Source organism: Giraffa tippelskirchi, chromosome 4 (assembly GCF_054371585.1).
Source record: "Giraffa tippelskirchi isolate mGirTip1 chromosome 4, T2T-mGirTip1v1.2.pri, whole genome shotgun sequence".
In the NCBI taxonomy this organism is placed as follows: domain Eukaryota; kingdom Metazoa; phylum Chordata; class Mammalia; order Artiodactyla; family Giraffidae; genus Giraffa; species Giraffa tippelskirchi.
In genome coordinates, this window is record NC_137278.1 from 18,970,625 (window position 1) to 18,993,313 (window position 22,689).

At 51.0% G+C, this 22,689-nt stretch overlaps 1 protein-coding gene and 1 long non-coding RNA gene across 12 annotated transcripts in view; one reads left to right on the top strand and one right to left on the bottom strand.

The window, feature by feature from the left end:
• HPCAL1 (hippocalcin like 1) overlaps positions 1 to 22,689 on the top strand; it is a 115,103-nt gene that overhangs the window by 68,886 nt on the left and 23,528 nt on the right. For 4 of the 11 annotated variants that reach the window (XM_081596487.1, XM_081596483.1, XM_081596494.1 and 1 more), the window contains one exon: positions 14,437 to 14,523. The gene's annotated coding sequence lies outside the window, so the exon portion shown is untranslated. Of the gene's footprint in view, positions 1 to 843; positions 1,055 to 2,933; positions 3,033 to 9,800; positions 13,758 to 14,436; positions 14,524 to 22,689 lie in introns of those variants that run through there. The other 7 variants (XM_081596485.1, XM_081596484.1, XM_081596490.1 and 4 more) reach the window with 3 other exon arrangements.
• Positions 14,940 to 19,443, bottom strand: LOC145547288 (uncharacterized). The gene is made up of 5 exons (XR_014083698.1): positions 19,195 to 19,443; positions 18,576 to 18,752; positions 17,725 to 17,924; positions 16,149 to 16,610; positions 14,940 to 15,619 (listed from the first exon to the last, which is right to left on the bottom strand). It is a non-coding gene; the product is annotated as an uncharacterized LOC145547288 (long non-coding RNA).

A 22,689-nucleotide genomic window follows, 5' to 3' on the forward strand; every position in this document is an offset into this window, starting at 1 on the left:
CTTTGCACTTTGGTTGAGCACAGCTTCATTCATTCATGAATGTTCAGGTTTGAGAAAAAAATGGAAAAGATGTGGGAGGCTTCTGTGCGCACGCAATCCTGGCTCCTCCTGGTCGGTCCCCGCAGGTGGTGCTGCAGCCCCCGAGCTGGTGTCCACAGCAGGCCCTGCTGGGGGTCTTCTGGGCAGAGCTCCCGGGGTCCAGGGGGCCCTCTTATAAGGGAAGGTGGGTTCCCTACACCGGGCCCACCTGCAGGTCCAGACAGGAATTGTCATCACTGCACAAATGCCTCATCCCTGAAGAGGCGTCGGCCGAGCCAGCTGTGCACCTGTGGGTTGCGTTGTCTTTTAACCACAGTAAACTGACAATTTTCAGAAGTCCAGCTCTCAGACAGCAAGTGCATGAGGCTGGAGTGGTCTGGGGATACCAGGATCCTGCGCCCTGGGGATGGCGAGGGGTTGGTGGGCAGGCAGCCAGAGGTCAGCCTTCTCAGGGGGCCAGAGAGTATGCAGAGGTGCTGCTATGGGTCGGGTGGGCGTGGATGTGTTTGCTGTTTGTGTCTTTAAGACGACTGGCTTTCTCCCCCTGGGCCAGCCCTGCTAGACCCAAGCCTGTGGGCCCTCGGCAAAGGCCTCCCCGCCATGCTCCTCTTAGGCCTCCTCTTAGGCCCCCTTTCACTTGGGAGCTGCGGGTGCTGACCGCAGCTGCCCACTGATCTGTAGTGTGTCAGTTGCCCCTGCCTGGGTGAGGGAGCGTCTTAGAAGTCCTTGGAAAAGCTGCTCCCTAGTCCCCATCCCCCTGTATTTCCTCTGTCTCTGCCTGGCTGACTCTTATTCATGCTTCAGTCTCCATTTAGATGTCACCTCCTCCAAGAAGCCTTCCTGGATCCTTAAGACTGAAAGTCTCATCACGGCCCCCTCGAATCCTGCACTCACTATCCTCATGGCACGTGTCGCTTGCCTCATAATTTGATGCACCTGAGTGAACTCCTTGAAAACAAGAATTGTGCATGTTCACTGTTGCATCAGTGACACCTGGGACAGTGCCTGGCACATAGTAGGTGTTCGGTTAAATGTGTTTTGAATGAATGAAAGGATGCGTAGATGAGGCTTCCATTTCATCTCCGAGACCACCCTTTCCCATGGGAAGGGTCAGGTGTGGGGACCACTGGTGTTTTGGTTGGCCCGGGTCACCAGGACAGAGCCCTCATGGGGCTTATGCTACCCCAAGGGCGGGGCTTCCTGAATCCTTGCCCGCTGTCCCTGAGTGGGGTGAATGTAAAGCGTGGGTGCTGTCTCCACGGCAGGCCAGCAGCAAGAGTTGCCCATCCTCCTATTCCTGCCTGCCTACAGCAGTCCTGGGACCCGAGCGCTTCCTGTAGCCCCTCCAGGTCTCAGAGAAGCCTGGGGAGGGGGGCTTCCTTATGTGAGACCCTACAGCAGTGGGGGCTTCCCTGGTGGCTCAGACGGTAAAGCGTCTGTCTGCCATGCAGGAGACCTGGGTTCAATCCCTGGGTTGGGAAGATAATGGCAGCCCACTCCAGTATTCTTGCCTAGAAAATCCCACGGACGGAGGAGCCTGCTGGGCTACAGTCCATGGGGTCGCAAAGAGTCGGACACTACTGAGCGACTTCACTTTCTTTCACAGCAGTGGGGGCAGGGTGGCTCTGTGCCCTGCAGGACTTTCCGCATTTGGGGATGAGAGTGTGGTTCTATGAGCTCCGCACTCTTCTGGCCCCTAGATTCTGAAACCAGTGGAGAAGTGGACCCCAGCAACGAGCTGCGGGGGACTGAGTTTACATCAGGGTCTTGTCCTGGTGGACAGCTTGGGCTGCCTGACTGCTTGTTGTAGGGTGACCTGTGCTGTGAGGTGTTTAGGAGCATCCTTGCCTTTACCCCTCAGGTGCCAGTAGATGACCCCCCTCCACCCTCAGTTATAATAACCAGGAATGTCTCCAGATACAAACACACACACACACACACACACACACACCATTTTTGCTGGTAGTTCTGGATTTGCAAGCTTGCTCTACGGCCAGAATCAGCGTCCTGCTACTTGAAAAAGTGAAAGTGAAAGGCACTCTGTCGTGTCCAACTCTTTGAGACCCCGTGGACTATACAGTCCATGGAATTCTCGGCCTCACTCTTAAAAATGTTTCCCAATCGTAGGCAGACGGCTGAGCCACTGCTGACCTCTGCTGTTGGGGCAGAGTGTGGGGAAGGACCAGGTTAGAAAGTCATTTCTCCAGCCAGGTCAGATAAGCCCCATCTCCCCTGCAAGGAGAGAGGTGAGAAGTGTCATTTTAAAAAAATATATGTATTTATTTGACTGCACTGGGTCTTAGTTTCAGCGTGCAGGACCCAGTTCCCTGACCAGGAATTGAACCCAGGCCCCCTGCTTTGGGAGTGTGGCGTCTTATCCACCAGACCACCAGGGAAGGCCCAGAAGTGTCATTCTTGCAGAAGACCCCAGGTGTAAGGGCAGGAACAGAGGGACAGACCCGACCGGCTCACATTGCATGGGACCAGTCTACAAGGGGCAGCTTTCAGCTGGCCTAGTGACGGGGGCCTCAGTGGCCCTTCTCACGCGGTCACCGCTTCACCCCCGCACTTCTGTGGGACCCCGTTCCCTCCCTAGCCCCTCCCTTATGCTAAGACACCAAGCAGCAGTCCCAACAGAGTGTGTTTAGACTGAGCTGGAGGAGTTGGAGGCTTCCCTGAGAAAGGGACCATGGGGACCAAGGAAATAGCGGTGCTGGGTCTGGCCTTGGCAGTCAGAACCCTCAGACTTCTCCGCTGTGAACCGAGCCAAGGCTGGGATCAAAGCTACAAACACGGGGATGAGAGGCGGGCAGAGCTCCAGCCGCGAGTGGCCTCTGCCTAGCACCGGCGTTTGACAGTCGCTCTGCAAATGTTCTTTCTTGTCGTCCTTCCAGGAGCCCCCCACCCCGAGCACCTGGGGCCCCCAGAGGCCGCGGACCTGACCCCGGCTGCTCGGGTCTGTGAGGCCGCCAAGCTGCTGTGGTCGACTGGAGGTGGGGAACTCGGGGACTCCAGCACTTCCTCAGCTCCAAGGCGTCAGAAATGCAGTGCCCCGGGCTGAACCCCAGCGGGTGTCTGGGGTCAGGGCCTAGGCATCTGCAGGCCAACTCCAGGCTTGTGTTCGGACGGGTGGGAAGTGGACCCTGGAGGGGAGGTCTTGAGAGACTGTGAGTGGGAGGCATCTCTATGCCACCGAGTCCTCCTGTGTGGACACTCTGCCAGGAGCCCCGAGCCTCCCAAGCTGGGCCGGCAGGGCTGTGATCTCCCTACGAGACGCCGGGCTGGTTTCAGTCATGGACGTGGAACAGAGAGCCGTGTGGGCAGCTCCTGGCAAGAGCCGTCTACACTGGGGTGGTGGTGGGACTCCGAGTCGCCTGGCTGAGCCATGTCGCTAATAGAATTCGCAGAGCCTTTAGGCTGCCGCAGGAACCCAGAAGCTGCTCGTTTGTGGGGGAATGAATAATTTATTTGTGTTTTCAGATGACTTATCCCTTCATCACGGATACAGCGGCTCAGCTGCGCGCGCTCTGTTTGCTGCGGAATAAGAGGCTTCGCGGGAGGACTTGCCTTAATCCTCCACGGCCGCCCGTTTGCAGGCTGCTTTGCAGGCTGCATTTCAGGGACGCTCAGATCCTCTCTGGTGCTTTCCTTTCTTTGTGGGGAAGTTATGCTTTTCCTCCTGGCCACCTGCTTCAGGAAGCACAGCCTGGGCACCAGGTGGCTTGGTGGGGGTGGTTTCAGGATGGACCGGCAACTAAGGTGTTAATACCAACAATGCAGTTGAGTTCTGTCTAGGGGAGGGGGCGGTTTCCAGTTTCTGTGTGCGATCAGCTGAAAGCTACATACGATTGCAATCACCCTTAAAAATCCCCGATTTTCTCACGTGCTAGTGCCCATGTTGCCCCCTCCCCACTCCCCCAGTGACCTTCCTGACTCCAGCCTCAGTTCTGCTACTCTTTCTGCCCAGGCTGCCACAACCATCTTCCTCCTAGTCCCTTGCCCAAGAGCCCTCCGTGGCTCCCTATTGCCACAAGCCACCTGGCCCCAGCATTCAAGGTCCTCCATGCTCTGGCTGTGTCATTCTCTGCAGCCTCATCTCGAATCTCTGAGTGGCCTGCTTGCTGATTCACTCATTAGACACCAACTGAGAGTCGGTGTGCCTCCAGGCGCCGTGCATGGGAGACGTGGGAACAGAACACAGAACATGGCCCTCCCAGAGCTCAGTCTAGAAGGGCCAGGAGCCCCAGCAAGCGGCTTCCAGGCAGCCTCACGGACCCCTGGGGGCCCCAGGAAGGAGGGGAGGCCGCGTGAGAAAGAGTCTCTGAATTTTTCCCCGTCCTCAGCCTGCCGCACTTGGTGGGATTTAGGCTCCAAGGGCACCTGGACCGGGGCCTGATTACCCGAGTCCTCAAATGGCAAGTGCTGGGGCCTTGGGACCATCAGGGACTTCAGAGAGGGCAAGGGGTGAATATCTGGAGCCTGGCCTGAGGAGACTGCTCTGCGGGGAGCTTGGCTGGGAGCCCCTCAGCCCACCCTTCCTGCCTCTGCACAGACCCCACCCCAGGGCCCACCCTCTGCCCTGCTTTGCATGTCTTGCTTAATTACTCTTAAATAATTAGTGCCACGTTCCTTGCACCTTTATTGCTCCCGGAAGGCAGGATTTAGTCTCTGGCAGGTCCTGTGGCCTGCAGGACCTGGTCAGCTCCACTGGCATAGCACTGTCTGGCTGTGTGACCTTGGGAAAGTAGCTTAACCTCTCTGAGCCTATCTGTTGGTGGCCGATGATCCTGAGATGGGGGCAGGGTGTGAGTGCACCCAGTGGGCCTGAGGTGGAGTCTTAAATGCTAGGAGTTGAAGGAGCTTCCATGTGCATTTGTTACCTCCTATGGTTCCTGCAGCCCCCCCCAGGAGTTCATGGGATGGGAGCAGCCCCGAAGGACGGGCGACTTGCCCAGGGCCTCATGGTGACATGTCAGAGTCCAAATCCAACACTCTTGGGACCATTTCCATGAGAAGGGGGTGCCTGTTCCCCAGCCTCCACTTCAGGTGCTCTAGTACCTGCTGTCCAGGGGTGGCAGGACGCCCCCCACTGCCCTGGCTAAGACTGACCACGACAGTGGGCCTGTCTGAGGGCAGAACTTGCCCCACATAGAAATGGCTGCACAGGCTTTGGATTCCTCCCCGCTCCCCGCCTCCCTGGACCCTCCGGTGTTTCCCCCTTGGCCGCCTCATTGTTCTCTGTTGGCAAAGCTTTGCTTTTTCTTCCTCCCTCCGGAACAGGAGGCGCCTCAGACGCCGCCGGGAAGAACTCCAGGCAGGGTTTTTATGGCCCCTGGTCCCTTTGGCATCAGGAGCTGGTCGGGGGAAGTGGATCCGTGGCCTGAGCTCCGGAGGTTCCAAGAATTCATTAGTGGGCAATGAGCCATTTTATTTTCGTTCCTGCCCACGGAGAATCAGGAGTGAACAAGCTTGGATTTTATGTCGGAAGGAAAAGCAGCGCCTTAAGAAGTGACCTGCCACCCCCACCCCAGCCCCCACCACTGGGGGGTCCCAAGGAGGTCTCCCCTTTTTGCCGCCCTCAGTTCCAGGGAGTCTTACAATGCTTTCCCCCAGTACCCAGCATTTTTGTAGCACCCTCTGGTTGTCAGAGTTCTACAACAATTGTGCTTAAAATAAAAAGGTGAACTCCTTGCCCTGTCCTCTGAGCCCCTGCTCTCCCCACCCCCCGCTGCTCCCCACTTCTACCTGTTGGCCATGCTTCGGCCACACTCACTTTCTTGCCACTCCTTGACGATGCCAAGCATGCTCTACCCCAGGGCCTTTGCATTTGCTGCCCCTTCTGCCGAGAGCTCTCATCGTAAATCTATCCCTTCCCCTTCTCGTGTCCCTGACTCTGAGCGTCCAAGCAAGAGTCACCACCCTGACCCCAACCCATCCTGGCGTGCTCAGTTGCTCAGTCGTGTCCAAGTCTTTGCGACCCCATGAACTGTAGCTTGTCAGGCTCCTCTGTCCATGGGATTCCCCAGGTAGCAATACTGGAGTGGGTTGCCATTTCCTTCTCCAGGAGATCTTCCACATCCAGGGATCAAACCTGCGTCTCCTGCACTAGCCGGCGGATTCTTGACCATTGAGCCACCCAGCAGTCTTCATCAAATCACTTCATTTTATTCTTTTCCTAGCAGTTCGTGATCTGCTTACTCTCCATTGCTGTCTTGTTACCGGAAAGGAAACCTTTTGAGGCTTCATCTGTATTGTGTGTCGTGGAGGTTTTTTCCGATTGTTCTATGGTCCTCCAGGTACCAACACACTACAGGTTGTCATCCATCGATGGCAGGTGGACGTGAGGACAGTTTCCTCTAGGGACTTTTATAAGTCATGTAGCTGTGAGCCTTCTTGCTAGTGTCATTGGTGGACCTACGTCCATCGTTCTGTCGGGAGTATATCAAGGAGCTGAATTTCTGGGCCATGGAGTTTGTGTAGTCATCTTTAGTAAATACGTCGTTTTTCAAAACGGTTGGAGATCATAGGTTCCTTTTGTTTTGTGACCCCAGCTCGGGTACCCTGGTGATGGGAGGGGACACAGGGGCTACAATAAGATGTCATGAGCACTCCCTGGAAGCTGGGAATGCAGCCAGTGCCCAGGGCCCCCAGATGACCAGAGGGCTGGTGAAGGTGGCTGGCCCTGGCCACGCAGGGCTCAGGGTTTAGCTCACTGCCGCCTTGGGGCCCCTTCCAGTCCTGCCCTCTTTTGTGGAGCGCTCTGGCTGTGTGGTCTGACCTGTGAGTCTTGGCTTCCGTGGTATGTTCTATGGCTTTCCCATCCCCGGGGACATCCGTAGGATACACAGCCCCTTCAACTCAGTTTTTTTTTTTTAATATTTATTATTTGGCTGCATCAGGCCCTAATTGTGGCATGTGGAGCTCTGTTGCATCATGCACATCTTTCTAGTTGTGGCACTCAGGCTTGGTTGCCCTGTGACATGTGGTATCTTGGTTCCTTGACCAGAGATTGAACCCATGTCACTTGCATTGCAAGCTAGATTCTTAGCCCCTGACCAGCAGGGAAATCCCGCTAACTCAGTTATTGAATTGAGCAGTGGAGGAAAATGCCTTTATGTTGTGCCAAATGTCTGTGTGAAAGTATTCAGTGAGTTACCACCCTGATTACCTGGGGACCATTGTAGAATTAGTCATCCTAAAACCACAGTCACCTCAGAAATAGTCATAATCCAAAACCCATCCATCTCTGACTCCAGACCCACTGTATTTTTCTCCCTCGGGGACTTTGCTTCCTAATTAAGTTGGATTTCAGGATATATTAAAATAATTTGTCATCTCTTGAGCACACATTCGCCCCTGGTGCAAGCGGGCAGATCAGAGTCAGCCCCGGAGGCCTGGGTCTGGGCGAGAGGACGTGTTAAGACCTGGCAGGAAGAAGCTCGTGTAACTGCCTTTCAAGGACTGGCCAGCAAGGATGCTGGGCACTGAGCCTACCGGCCCTGGGCCCTAGAGGAGGAACTAGCCCCAGAAATGGCCCTAGAACCCTGGTTTGTTAGCTGGTGGTTCGCAGTCAGTGCCCTGGGGTGGCGGACTGGGTGGTTTCAGGGACTGAACTCCTTCAGCCCGGACCCAGCATGTATCCAGAGGGACTCCTCCCTCCCCAGCCGCCCCACAGTGCACCAGATCACCTCCTGGAATGCAAGCGATCCCTGGAGCTTGGTTTGACTGCCCATCGCTGACATCCGGCACATGACATCTGAGGATAACTGGTTGGGCTGTGGGTTCCTCAAAAGTGGAGCCGGTGTCTCTGCACCTAATGCACTCTGCAGGCACTCAGCAAGTGTTTGGGGTGCATGCTGGGGGCAGGGTGGGGAGCATGTCTCCAAGGCAGTTTTGTGGCTCAGCTGAGATCTGAGGCTGAGAATCTCACGAGCTCAGAGAGCTGTGTCCCCCGACTGCAGAGCTGGGAAGCCCCGTGGTTTGCCCTCCTGTTCCTGTAAACCTGCTCTTTGCCTTTCTGTCTTCTGGAGTAGAGAATTTCAAGAGCGCTGGCCTAGACTCTGGTTTGTTTTTTTTTAATAACGTTATTAAGATACAATCCATGTACTGCACAATTCACCCATATAAAGTATACAATGCAATGGCTTTTAGTACATTTACCAGATACATGTGCAACTGTCACTGCAGTCAATTTTAGAATGTTCCATCACCCCAAAAGAATGTTCGTCACCCTAAAAGAATGTTCTGTCACCCTAAAAGAATGTTCCATCACCCTAAAAGAATGTTCCATCATTCCAAAAGGAGACCCCATACCCTTTATTTATTTTTGTTGATTTAATTCATTCATCTGGTATTTTTCTTTTAGCAAACATCAAATAATATGAACAAAGTTATATTATAATTAACATTCTCTTTCGCTTTATATATTATACACATACTAAAGTGAGTAAAATTCACTAAAGTAAATTAGAAATATTCCAGAACTTTGACCTATACTTCTCTAAGTTAGGGCAAAAGAAAGCTTGTCCGATTTCCCTGGGATCAGTGTCATGCAGCAAACTGAATGACTATGTGCTGCTTTTAAGTTAACATTTGCCATTTTTTAAAGACTAATTTTAGGTTACAGCTAAAATAATTTTTATCTCAAGTTTGGTGAAAGAACAAAAGCTGACCGTACAAATCCTGTTCATAACCATAAGGGCCATTTAAGAAATAATAAAAATAAAACTATACCTATAATCAAGAAAATTCTGCTCATCCTGCTAGGGAAAAGCAGTTACCAATAAGTTATTTTAGAATACTTTAAGTACAGATGGAATTTATAATAACTAGATTTCATTGTATCTTGTTTTATTGATTCTTAATGCATCTCTTTTAATTTTAAAGTAACAGATCACTTCAAAATAAAGCCAAGCTGCTGAGTATTTTATAATTTCATTCTTTTATAAATTTAAGACTCCTCCAAAAATCCAGATCCAGGATTACAAAACAAGCAACCTTCAGAATGTATTTTGTTTGGTAGGCAGGATGGTTCTTAATCATTGGAAGTATAATACCTTCATGCAGTACTTATTTGCTTGAGATGACCACAACAGTTTCCCACACTGTCACCTTCTAAGCATGTGATACTGATACCCTCTTTTTAATATTATAAAACACAGTTGTTATTTAGTCGCTCAGTCGTGTCCGACTCTTTGTGACCCCATGGACTGTAGTCCACCAGGCTGCTCTGTCCATGGGATTCTCTAGGCAAAAATACTGGACTGGGTTGTCATTTCCTCCTCTAGCCCATGACCTTTATATAGGTTATACGCATACTAAGGTGGGTACAGTTTTGGCTACCACCTTTAGCTACCACCTCTCATTCCACTGTCCACCTGTCCTCAGCTCTAAGAAACTGTTAATCTACTTTCTGTCTCTATAGATTTCCTATTCTGGACATTTTATATAACAGAATCATACAACATTTGTCCTTTTTTGCTGGTTTCACTTAGCATAATGTTTTCAAGTTTCATCCATATTGTAGCACGTCAGTACTTCTTTTTATGGCTAAATGATATTACACTGTATGAAAATACCACATTTTGTTTATCCATTCATATAGTAATGAACATTTGGTGTTTAATAATGATGCTATGAACAAGTTTTTTTACGAACGTTTGCTTTCATTTCTCTTGGGTTTATTCCTAGGAGTGGAGTCTCTGGGTTATAACTATGTGTTCAATCATTTGAGAAACTGTTAGATTTTTTCCAAATTGGCTGCACCATTTACATTACCAACAGCAGTGGGATCCAGTTTCTCCAAATCCTCATCAACACTTGCATTGATCTGACTTTTTCTTTTCCAAAAATTTTAGTGAGTGTGAAGTGGTATCTCATTGTGCTTTTGATTTGTCTTTCTTTAATAATTAACGATGTTGAGCATCTTTTCTTTCATTTAAAAAATTTTTTAAATAATTTTGGCTGTGTTGGGTCTTTGTTGCTGCACAAGGTTGTCCCTAGTTCCAGCGAGCAGGGGCTCCTCTCTAGTCATGGTGCTCGGGCTTCTCACTGCGGTGGTTTCTCTTATTGTGAGGCACAGGCTCTAGGGCTCGTGGGCTTCAGTAGATGCGGCTCCTGGGCTCTAGAGCACAGACTCAATAGTTGTGAGGCGTGGGCTTAGTTGCACCACAGCATGTGAAGTCTTCCTGGATCAGGGATTGATCTCACATCTCCTGCATTGCAAGGCGGATTCTCAATCACTGGACCACCAGGGAAGCCCCTGTAGTAAGTTTGTAAATTGAGAGCTGTGAGTTCTACTTTGTCTCTTTTTTTTTTCAGAACTGTTTCAGCTGTTCTGCATTCTTTGAAGTTCCATATGAATTTTAGAATCAGCCAAATGCAAAGTAGTAAGCTGGCATTCTTAGGGGTAATCTAGAGGTTAGTGTGGGGAGTGTTGCCCTCTTAACAGTGTTAAGTCTTCTGGTTTATGAACACGGGATATTTTCCCACTTATTTATCTTCTTTCATTTTTTTCAACAATGTTTTGTAGTGTTCAGAGTACATTTTGCATTTCTTTTGTTAAATTTATCTCTAAGTACTTAATAATTTTTGAAGCTATTGCTAACAGAATTGTTTCTTCATTTCATTTTTGGATTTTTAATTGCCTGTATATAGAAATACACTTAATTTTTGTATGTTGATCATGTATCCAGCAACCTTGCTTAAATTATGTCATTAGTTCTATTACATTTTTTTAGTGGATTCCTTAGGATTTTCTGTATAAAAGATCATGTCATCTGCAAATAGAGATAGTTTTACTTCTTTTCCAATTCAGATGCCTTGTATTTTTTTCTTGCCCAGTTGCCCTGGTTAGAACCTCTAGTATAATGTTGAACTGAAGTGACGCGAGTGGGCATCCTTGTCTCATTCCTGATCTAAGGGAAAAAGCATCTGGTATTTTTACCATTAAGTGTGATATTGGCTGTGAGTTTTTCACAAATATGCTCTGTCAGACTGAAGAAGTTTCCTTCTGTTCTTAGTTTGAGTGTTTTTATCGTGGAAGGATGTTGGATTTTGTCAAGTGCTTTTTCTGCATCTGTTGAGATGAGCATGTGATTTTTGCTTTTTATTTTACTGTATGATGTACTACATTAATTGTTTTCAGATGGTAAACTATCCTTGCATTCCTGAGATAAATCCCACTTGGTATGATATATAATTCTTTTTATTCTTTATGTTACTGGATTTGCTATGCTGGTATTTTTTTTTTTTTTTTTGAGGGCTTGTTTGTTTGTTTTTCTTTTCATCCTTGTCCATTAGGGACATTGGTCTGTATCTTTCTTCTCTTGTGGAGACTTTGTCTGGTTTTGCTATCAAGGTAGTACTAGCCTCATAGAACCAGTTGGGAAGTGTTCCCTCCTCTTCTGTTTTTTGGAAGAGTTTGTGAAGAATTGTTATTGATTCTTTAAATGTGTATAGAACTCAGCAGTGAAACCATCTGGGCCTGGTGGGAACTTTTCTTCGTGAGTAATTTTTTGATTACTAATTCAGTCTCTTGCCTTGTTATGGGTATTTCAGACATACTTCTTCTTGAGTCAGTTTCAGTAGTTTGTGTCTTTCAAGTTGGCTTAGATTCTTACAAGAGTGTTTTCAAGGCTTCTCTGTGATCTTTTAGTCACTGTTGAGATTTATTGCATCTTCCTATGAGCAAGTATTTTGTATGTGTGTGCATTTGCTCACGGAATCTTTTAAGAGGTTGATGAACTAGGTAGGATTATCATCATCTCCATTTTACATCCTGGAAAACTGAGGCAGAGAGAAGGTAGATAATGGGTCACCCGACCAGGAAATAGTGGAGCTAGGATTTGAGCCCATCAGCCCAGCCACGGAGCCCTCTCTGCTCTCCCAGGGCCTTGCTCTGTGCTAGGAGCTGGGAGCACCAAAATGAGTCAAAGCTGGTTACGGCCTGAGTCACCACCCACCCCCCCGAGACCCCAGAGCTAGGAGAGGGAGGTGCCTTGGGCATAAAGTGAACAAAAGGCTGGGAGGTCAGGATGGTCCCCAGGAGAAAGGGACCCAGGTGAAGCGGGCCTTGAAGGAGGGTCCAATGCAGGGGGTGTGTGTGGGTGACTCAGGGAATATGCTCCCTCCCCAGGGCTATTGTCTTCTACCTCTCCTCTCTCCCAAGTGCTCAGAGAAAGGAAAGGGCGTCAGAGCCCTTGGATGCTGATGCCCCGCCTGGCAGGAGTTTGGAGCACTAGGCTCAGGCCCAGGAGGTCTGTTTGAATCACCCAGGCATCCACAGTTTGTTCTCCTGGAGAGGAAGTGGCATGACCATTTGTAAGACAATTGAGAGACAGAAATCAGGAGCAACCAGACATAACTCAACATAATTATTTCTGCATAATGACTTCTGTTCCTTGATTCCGTCTCCAGCGATGACTGTCATCTGTGTCTGTCACAGGAAAGCTGGTGGCCGGGGAGCCCCTGTGGCTTAGCTGATAGAGCCAGGAGGAAATTTGCAGTTTGAGTTAATGGAGTGTTCCCAAGCAGACTGGGAGCCAGAGGCCTCTGGAAGGATGGCTCCTTCTGCTGGGAAACCTGGGATCAGAGCTGGCCCAGCCTCCCCAGGGGATCCAACCTGTCCACCGTGTCACAGCTGGGGACGCTGAGGATGGCGAGGGTCACAGGGCTCACCCCAGTCACGGGGCCGCCCAGCACAGAGGAGCACCTCTGCTGTCCCCACCCTGCAGAGCTCTTCCCGGGAGAGCTGGGGTGTGTCTGGTGAGACAGGATGGTGTCCACGTGGACTAGGAATGCTGTCACTATCCCTGAGCTGATCCTTGAACTTGATGTTCATGCAGGGCTGTCCCCCAGAGGCTAGAAACGGTGGGGCCTTTGTGCAGACTGACCTGCCGCCGGGGGAGGCCCCCTGTGACATTAATTGTGCAGAGTGGCTAGAGGGCGCCATCCCCCACCACCAACCCCTGCAGGAGGACCACAGGCCCGGGGCACACATGATCCAACTCTGGAAAAGCAAAAGCCCCCTAACCCGAGGGGGCGCTTGCCCGCGGCATTCCCACACCTCCTATAAGCTCCTGTAATTGACGAGGGCATCTGGAAAGAGCAGAGGTGGGTTTAGGGGTGTGCGTTTTGGGCATCCCAATTGGCCACTTGTGACCTTGACACGTGTCCCCAAATCTGTTTGCTCCTCTGTAAACTGGGGGGTTAGAATGGACCCTTCCCACCAGGGCCGATAGGAGGTCAAGATGATAAAATGACCACCAGACACATTGCTTCTAGCACATTCTGCTGCTGATTCCAACTTACTGGTTTTCACCAGGGTGACCTTGTGGAGGGCCCTTGACCCTGTCCAGGCTTTAATTTCCCTGAGTGTCCAAGCAGGGCTCCAGAGTCATGAGATGACTTAGCTGAGATCATTGACGTGAACTTGCCTTTAGAAAAATAGGGGATGAGGCGAACAGGGGGGTATTTTAGGGCAGGGAAGCTACCTCATTTGATATTGATATTATAACGTCGATGGTGAAGGACAGAGGAGCCTGGCGTGCTGCTGTCCATGGTGTCGCAAAGAGTCAGACGCGACTGAGCAACCGAACAACAGGACGTTACACGTTTGTTCAAACCCACAGAACGTACAACACCAAGAACGAGCTCCTGTGAGCTGTGGCTTGGGGGCGATGACATGTATCCGTGTAGGTCCACCAGTTGTAACAAAGGTACCCCAGTCTGCAGGGGGAGGATGGTGAACGTGAGGAGGGGTGTGTCTGGGGACAAGGAGGGAGTGGGAACGCTGTACTTTCTGGTCTGCTTTGCTGCGAACAAAAAAACTGCTCTAAAAAAATAAAGTCTATTAAGAGTGTTACATGTAGGTATATACAGGTGTATATGTGTATATATAAAGTATGTCAGTGACCTCCAGTGAGCATTTCTGGTGGGGAGATGCGTGGCGTTTGCATTCCAGTTCTTGAATCCTAGCAGTGAGTGTCAATGATGTAGTGGGCATATGAAGCCCTGTATTGCTGAAGCAGGGTAGAATTCTAACTGAGCACAAGTGTACTGTGCTTGCAGTCATGTCCACGGGATGCATTTCGGGGCACTCATTTCTCAAAGAGGGATTATTTATTGAGTGGCTGCTGCATGCAAGCTCTGAGTCAGGCACCGAAGGCACAGACTCTCTGCTCTTGTGGAGCTCACAGTCAGTTCAGGGGAGATGCAGCCCTCATTCTGCAGGAGCGAGGGGAGCCCTGCCGGCCCCCAAGGAGGAAGAGAACCTTGTATTTCGGGAGGATCATGGGAAAATGTGTGTAGATTGTATGGAAGCGACTGGCGAGGAAGTCAGTGGGCTCTGGGTCTGCGTGGCCCCGCCGCATGTGACCGGTCTGTGCTCTCTTCTAGGGCATGGTCTAGCAGCCTGGGCCAGGACGTGGAAGCGGCCTCCGAGGTTCTGACCCCTGCTTTCTCTCCACTTCTGCTCAGCCTTGGGTAAGTGCTCTGGTGCAGGGGGCAGGTGAGATGGGGTGAGGACGGGGTGCTGAGGGGCCTCGACCTCTCTGTGGGGTCCTGTCCACATGCTGGCATGTGGGAACTTGACCCAGCTCAGCAGAAAGAACGGGGAAGGCTTTAGGGGGGCAGTCTGCCCAGCACCCCCATGAGGGCGCAATCTCGCCCCCATGTCCCGTGGGTGGGGCCTTCCTGCCTCTCTTGTTTGGACACCAGGGTGTGGACTTCCTGAGGGAGGGGTGTTTCTCCCGCTGCCCTATCTTTCCTTCTCTCACCTTCCCTGCTCACCCAGTGAAAGCACTCGCCGGTGTGGGCCAAGAGATCCAGGGTGAGGGTCTGGGGACAGACTTCAGAGTGGGTCTCTGGGCTTTTCTCCCCAAAGAAAACAGACACAGCTCCATGTGGAAGCAGACATGGCCACTTTCATTGGTCCGATCTTTCACCAGCCCTCTCAGAGCCGTGAAATAGGGAGGGGGCAGGAGCTGGCTCTGGCTACCTAGACATCACCTGCGTACAGAGGCCCAGCTGGAGGCTGGTGGGTGGGCACAGGGGCACAAGGGGTGGTGCCTGGCCAGGTTGGGTCCTCCTGAGGCTAGTAGCTAGGTGTCAGGAGCTGGAGCAGGTGGAGGGGTCCAAAGAGGGCAGAGGAGGTGGTCCCTGGTATCTCCTTCCATCCCAAAGCCCCCTGGGTATTTTATTTCTCACCCAGCAAATACTCAGTAACCCTTACCCCCCACCACCGAGAGATCAGAGACTCTGGGAGGCAGGTGGCACCTCTGACAATGAATGCCCTTGGTCGGGATGTCCTGGACCAAGTGATGGGAAGTGGGAGGACCCCTTCTCTCTGCCCCTCTCCCTTTGGTGATGGACAGGAGGGCCTGTACCCCCAGTCCTCCGTCTCTGTCCACCTGCTGCAGGCACCTGAGTGCTAAGGCTGTGGGTCCCAGCCTCCTGCCACCAATCACTCATTCATCCCCTCAACAAAATATGTGCTGATCACTCACACTAGAGCCTCCAGGCTGTGGGCTTCCAGTGGAGAACTTACTAGAATAAAACTTGGCCCCAGGGACTCCGTATTCTAGATCAGGGGAGAGAGAGAGAATTCAGTAAAATACAGAGAAAAAAATAAAGTAGGAAAGGGGATAAGAATGTGTGTTGGGGTGACAGTTTTGGACAGAGGAGTTAGAGAAGGCCTCACTGAGAAGTGCCCTGAGCCTAGATGCAGTGGAGGGGAGGGAGCAGTTTGGTATCAGAGGAAGAGCCAGTGCAAAGGGCCTGTGGCAGCAGCATGTCTGAGGGATTCGGGGGCAGCAAAGAGATCTGTGTCACTGGAGGGGGTGCACAAGTGGGGGGAGAGGGGATGGGCCAGACAGCTGCTGGGGGTGTAGTTCATGCTTGAGGAGTGGGACACTCACAACACGAGCCCAACAAGGAGAAGCATCTCAGTGCAGCCGAGACCACCCTGCACGGGGAGCCCCTTGCTCACTTCACACGTAATTGTTGCTCACGGTGACTTAAGCACTGCTCTAAAGATGCTGGATGAACAGGGACATGGAAACAGGGCTTCTGTAGGACAAGAGGCCAGGAGAGCAAGGCCGCAGGCTGACCTCTCCTCTGGATGCTGTCCACCTGGCTGTCCCGATGTGGCCTCAGTGGAAATTGCGGTGGCTCTGAGGCAGGGCACCCGGAAAGGGAAATCCTTCCTAGGTTGTACGTTGAGGGTTATTTTTAGAGTGACCAGTGATGACTTTGCAATATCACTTCCTGTGGGCGTCCCCTCCAACCCTCAACCACAGGAACGGGTCCTGCATGACAGGCCTTGTGGGCAGATGCGTGCTCACATGTGCATACACACACATGCACACACTGTGGTGCACACAGGTTGGCATTCTCATCAACTGCACAGGCAGTGGAGGGATGGGGACCATGTCCTGCCCCGGCTGCAGGATGACCAGCCCCGGGGCAGGAACTCGCTGTCTTCAACATCTATGAGCTTCTGCTCCAGGTAGGGTTCTGCATGAGATGCTGCGTGCGTGCCGAGAGAGGGACACCCGGCCCCGGGCTCACACCTGCTCAGGAAGGAGAAAGGCAGGGGTCAAAGGAAGGGCACCTGCCAGTCCGTCTTTGCTCAGCGTCCAAGGGGTGGCACAGAGAGAGAGGTTCAATGATGCACAAATGAAGGATGAAGTGATGTCCCCAAGGTTTTGCTGCCTGCTGGCCCTTGGCCAGGCCCCTGAGCCAGATCTGAGCCCACCTGGACTCTCCCTCTGGGTCATCTGCCTCTCCCATCGGGCCCTCACTTATCCTTCTCTCTTCACATCCAGCCCAGGCCCAGGCCCATGGCCACAATTTCTGGGACAGCCTGCATTTCACATTTCCTGTCCTGTGGACCCCTCAAATTTCCTTGGGTTGATCAGACCCCAGGGGCACGTTGGTCACTTAGCAACACCCATGTCACAGGGTGGCTATTCTGAGGACCTCAGAGGGTCTCCAGGAAACTGGCTCCTTCACGGATGTCACAGAATATTGGGGTCAGAGGGGCTCTGATGGGCAATGTGGAGACCTTAAGGGGCCAGGAAGATGGGCTCTTTGGCATGCTGAACAGCACACCAAGGCTGCAGACGCACCAAACTGCTAGGCCTGTAGAGGATCTGGGGCTGCCTGCCAAGGGCGCCCTTGCCCTCGTCGCCTGCTTTTTCGCCCTCTTGCTGTGCTTCCTCTCACCAGCTACACCTCTGCCCTGTGCTTTAGATGTTGTGCTAATCAGCTGTGGGATTACTGCTAGCCACGCCCTGAGAAACTGAAACTCAGTTCTGCGTCTTTGGGGAAAAGAGTGGGGGAAGGACCTGAGCTACAAGCCTGGAATGCCACCTTCCTTCCCTCCCCTTTCTGTCTCCACCACACCAGCACCACGCTTGACTCAGAGTACAGACTAACTCAGAGTAAGAAAGGAAAGAGGGATTCATACCTTCCTTCCTTCCCAGCTAGAGTGGAAGCACTTTGGGGGCACCTTGTATATTTCTGTATCCCCAACACCTCACCAACACTTCACCAGGGGCTTCCCAGGTGGCGCTAAAAAAGAACCCGCTTGCCAATGCAGGGGACATAGGAGATGGGAGTTCAATTCCTGGGTTGGGAAGATCCCCTGGAGGAGGGCACGGCAACCCACTCCAGTATTCTTGCCTGGACAGTCCCAGGGACAGAGGAGCCTGGTGTCCATAGGGTCGCAGAGAGTCAGACACGACTCACAACCTATCACGCACACAACTCTTCTCCATGATCCCCACTCAGTAGGAGCTCCGTTAATGTGTGTTGACTGACACCTTCTGTATGAGTTTGTGCTTTGGTGCCAGCTCTCCCTGCAGAATCTTTGGCTTCTGGTGCTGTGATTTAAAGAATAAAAATGGCAAAGGGCAGTGTTTAGGAGCTGTCTTCACTCGGATTATAAATACACTCTCTGATGACAACTCAAGACTGTAGCCCTGGGGCCACCAAGAGGCAGCTGGCATGTCACCGTTGGTACACCCAGTGTCTTGGCCAGGCTGATGCCACTTTTCGGGAGAATGACTTACTGTTTTTTATTTCTCTCCAAAGACATTAAACATGAATCAAATAGCAGATGAGATGATTCACTGGAAGTTTTCTTCCAAGTTTCAAAACACACACACACACAAAACGGGATTGGTGTGCTGAACCGTACGTAAGTGAAGCCAGGCGGCACTGGGCTAGAGCCCTGCCTCCAGGGGCTCTGCTGTGGGCGGCACCTCACAGAGGGGGACCTTGCCTTGAGGTTGGAGCCCTGTATCAACCATCACAAAACCTCAGAAGGCCACGGGTGTCTCAAAAACCCCTCAAGTCTAATGTTCATCATGACGTTGCTTCCGTTTCTACCCAAGATGTCTTAGAATGTGACCAAACCTCATTCATCTGGGGCACGGGAATTCACAGTTTGGAAAGGGTTCATTTGGGGCGCATGGACTGAGAATTGAGTCATCACTCAGGTAGGAGCCTGGCAGAAATGAGCCTTCTCCCACCTGCGGGGAGAAAAGCGAATGCGTCTGCCAACCAGGATCCTGGGGAGAGGGACACACACTGTTACCAGGTGGGTGAACTTCTCCGGTGCTGTCCAGGCTCCCACTGGCAGTAGAGTCCAAGACATTTTTGAGGGTGGAACGTACCTCGGGGGCCACGTTGTCCAAACTCACATTTTTCTGATGAGGAAAGAAAAAGCTGTAAGGCATGTGACTTACCCAAGATTGCCCAGGCCTCCCAACCCCACCCTTAGAGGGGAAGGACAGCGGTGCTAGTAACAACTGATTCCTCTGTGCTCACTGAGAACACCCTTCATCTCCCTCCCGCATTCCAACCTTTACCATTTGCCCGAGAAAGAATACAGAGGCAGTTTTTCAGGTGTTTTTTGACTCAGACTTTACCAATTTGAAGGACTTCCCTAGTGGCTCAGACAATAAAGTGTCTGTCTACAATGCTGGAGACCTGGGTTTGATCCCTGGGTCGGGAAGATCCCCTGGAGAAGGAAATGGCAACCCACTCCAGTACTCTTGCTTGGAAAATCCCATGGAGAGAGGAGCCTGGTGGGCTACAGTCCACAGGGTCGGACACGACTGAGTGACTTCACTTTTACTTTCACTTTACCAGTGTGAAGCGCCCTTCGGGTCATTAGTCCAAATTCCGACTTCTCAGGGTTGACGGTATCTTTTCTTCTTTCCCCAGCTGCCTCTCCTCCCCGCACCCTACATTTGTTAATCTATCCGTTCGTTCCTCATTCTCCTCCACTGCTCTGTATTGCTCCACGCCGTTCTGTACTGCTCAGTATTGATGTGTTGTTAGGCTGCTCATCACCCAGGAAGGTGCCTGGGGAGGTAACAGGCCCAGCTGTGGAGCAAGGATGGGGCACTTGCTGGTGGTCACCCTGGAAGCTCGGGCCAAGAGTTGCTGAAGTCACAATGCCGCCCAGGCTCCCTGCACCCTCCCCCCCAGATAAGGCCCTGCCCGCCTCCCCGGCCGTGTGCCTCCAGCCACACCACACAGTTTCACACATTCACCTCTCCCCACACACCGACGCCCTCTAGGATGTCGCCCCAGCCCTTCTCTACTGCGGAGACCCACCCACAGAAGAGCTTGGCTCCCATGTGGCTCATAAGTCACACCTTCGGGTCCTGGTGCATAAAGTGTGTGCCAGCCTAGGAAGCGTATGAAGTAGCTGCGGCGTGAATGAAGGAATGGAAAGTGTGGGCCACACTGGTTTCTCCTAGATAACTGAATTCCCTTGGTGAAATCCCAGTCATTGCATACTGTGTTGGAAAGACCTTCTCTCCCGAGAGCAACCCCCTCTACCAGACCTGGTTTCTCTCCCACTGGGAGCCAGAGAACAGACTGAGGCTTCCAGGCAGCGAGTGGTGGGGACCGCAGCAGTGTGGAGGAAAGGGGCATGCACTGTGTGTGCGTGTGTCTGTGCGTAGTGTATATGTGTATGTGGTGTCTGTGTGTGGTGTGGGGGGAGTATGTGTGAAATGTGTGCAGTGTGTGCAGTACAGTGTGTGTGTATATGTGTGTGTGGTGTCTGTGCGTGGTGTGGGGGAAGTATGTGTGAAATGTGTGTGGTGTGTGCAGTACAGTGTGTGTGTGTGTGTGTGTGTGTGCTGTATGTGTATGGTGTGGGGGACTATGTGTGAAATGTGTGCAGTGTGTGCAGTACAGTGTGTGTGTGTGTATGTGTGGTGTATGTGTATGGTGTGTGGGGATTGTATTGTGTGGGGTGTATGTGTGTGGTGTGTGGGAGGTGTGTGTGTGTGTGAAATGTCTGTGGTGTGTGCAATACATTGTGTGTGTCTGTGTATTGTATGTGTATGGTGTGTGGGGAGGGTACTGTGGGGTGTGTGTGTGTATGTGTGTGCAGTATGGTGTGTGTGTATGTGTATGGTGTAGGGGGGTGTTGTGTGGGGGTGTGTGTGTTGTGTGTGCAGTATGGTGTGTGTGTATGTGTATGGTGTGTGGGGTGGTATTGTGTGGGGTGTATGTGTGCAGTGTGTGGTGTGTGCAGTAGGGTGTGTGTGTGTGGTGTATGTACAGTGTAGGGTGGTATTGTGTGTGTGTGTGTGTGTGTGTGTGTAGTGTATGGTGTAGGGTGGTATTGTGTGGAGGTATGTGTGATGTGTATGGTGTTTGCAGTAGGGGGTGTGTGCATGTGTGTGTGGTGTATGTGTATGTGTATGGTGTAGGGTGGTATTGTGCATGTATGATGTGTGTGATGTGTGTGTGTGTGGTGTATGTGTATGTGTATGGTATAGGGTGGTATTGTGTGGAGGTATGTGTGATGTGTATGGTGTTTGCAGTAGCGGGTGTGTGTATGTGTGTGGTATAGAGTGGTATTCTGTGGTATATTTGTGTGACGTGTGTGATGTGTCCAGTAGGGTGTGTGTGTTTGTGTGTGTGTGTGTGTGCGTGCATGTGTGGTGTATGTGTATGGTGTAGGGTGGTATTGTGTGTAGGGGTGTGTGTGATGTATGTGTGGTGTATGTGTATGGTGTAGGGTGGTATTGTGTGGGATGTGTGTGTCATGTGTGTAGTGTGTAGAGTGTGTAGTAGGGTGTGTGTGTGCACAGCTGTGTCCCAGGCCCACCAGGCCCTGCCCTGCCCACACAGATCTGAATGGCCAGTCCCCAGGAACCCTGAGGTTGCTCTGGGCTGGTCTTCAGTTCCTGGGAAGCTCCCTGTCCTTCAGGAGCCTGTCCTGAGCGTCCACAGGCTCCTCAAGCCTGTTTAAGTGGACCTGAACCAGCTAGCAGCCACAGGAGACACCTTGCAGTTGGACAGGCCCTTCTTTCCTGGGGATGGGGCTTTGTGGTGTCCCCTTTTGAAGACCTACAAAACCTTGTAGAACTAACACCCAAAAAAGATGTCCTTTTCATTATAGGGGACTGGAATGCAAAAGTAGGAAGTCAGGAAACACCTGGCATAACAGGCAAATTTGGCCTTGGAGTACAGAATGAAGCAGGGCAAAGGCTAATAGAGTTTTGCCAAGAGAACCCACTGGTCATAGCAAACACCCTCTTCCAGCAACACAAGAGAAGACTCTACACATGGACATCACCAGATGGTCAACACCGAAATCAGATTGATTATATTCTCTGCAGCCAAAGATGGAGAAGCTCTATACAGTCAACAAAAACAAGACCAGGAGCTGGGCGCTGACTGTGGCTCAGATCATGAACTCCTTATTGCCAAATTCAGACTTAAATTGAAGAAAGTGGGGAAAACCACTAGATCATTCAGGTATGACCTAAATCAAATCCCTTATGATTATACAGTGGAAATGAAAATAGATTTAAGGGACTAGATCTGATAGACAGAGTGCCTGATGAACTATGGACAGAGGTTCAGGACATTGTACAGGAGACAGGGATCAAGACCATCCCCATGGAAAAGAAATGCAAAAAAGCAAAATGGCTGTCTGAGGAGGCCTTACAAATAGCCGGGAAAAGAAGAGAAGCAAAAAGCAAAGGAGAAAAGGAAAGATATTCTCATCTGAATGTGGAGTTCCAAAGAATAGCAAGGAGAGATAAGAAAGCCTTCCTCAGCAATCAGTGCAAAGAAATAGAGGAAAACAACAGAATGGGAAAGTCTATAGATCTCTTCAAGAAAATTATAGATACCAAGGGAACATTTCATGCAAAGATAGGCTCGATAAAGGACAGAAATGGTATGGACCTAACAGAAGCAGAAGATACTAAGAAGAGGTGGCAAGAATACACAGAAGAACTATACAAAAAAGATCTTCACAACCCAGATAATCACGATGGTGTGATCACTCACCTAGAGCCAGACATCCTGGAATGTGAAGTCAAGTGGGCCTTAGAAAGCATGACTATGAACAAAGCTAGTGGAGGTGATGGAATTCCAGTTGAGCTATTTCAAATCCTCAAAGATGATGCTGTGAAAGTGCTGCACTCAATATGCCAGCAAATCTGGAAAACTCAGCAGTGGCCACAGGACTGGGAAAGATCAGTTTTCATTCCAATCCCAAAGAAAGGCAATGTCAAAGAATGCTCAAACTACCTCACAATTGCACTCAACTCACATGCTAGCAAAGTAATGCTCAAAATTCTCCAAGCCAGGCTTCAGCAATAC